Raw genomic sequence first — 696 nt, forward strand, 5'->3', positions numbered from 1 at the left:
AAAATTAAAGTTCAGACGTTGGATATACATGTAAATATACAGGAATTGTGCTGCATGTTCGCAAATCTTCCCTTTCCTTTTTTTGTTAAGCTTCTCATTTGACACTTAAGGGTCTGTTTGGGTAGCTAGAGCTTATTGAATAATTTGCTGATAAGCTGATTAAAAATAATCCGCTGATAAGCTAGGTGCGGTGGCTATTACAAATTTTTATTTTTTTGGAAAAACCAGATCATTCTCAATAAGCTCCCACCGCAGAGAAAACACTGTTTTCTGCATTTTGAAAACACATAAGCTGCCAAAACACCGTTTACCCAAACAAGTCAGATGCATTTTCAAAACGCCACCGCACCAAATAAGCTGCCTCAAACAGACCCTTAATCAATTTAGTTAACATATATAAACTCGGCTATAGATATTTACTTTAACAGTTTAAATTACATAATTATGTGATTTTTTTTTATTTCAATTACATATAAAACCCTCATCATAATTTTTACCCTATTTATAAAAAAATTATCTCCCCCTTTAAATAATATAATTTGAATTCCGAATCACAAGGTTTGAACTAATTCCAGAAACGGAATCCTGCAAATTCGGAAACAACAAAATAAAGAAATCCCACGAATAATTTCTAAAAATACGTTCTGATAACTAATTCATAAAGATTTATTTTATATATATATATATATATATATA

Source organism: Phalaenopsis equestris, unplaced genomic scaffold (genome assembly GCF_001263595.1).
Source record: "Phalaenopsis equestris unplaced genomic scaffold, ASM126359v1 Scaffold000180, whole genome shotgun sequence".
In the NCBI taxonomy this organism is placed as follows: domain Eukaryota; kingdom Viridiplantae; phylum Streptophyta; class Magnoliopsida; order Asparagales; family Orchidaceae; genus Phalaenopsis; species Phalaenopsis equestris.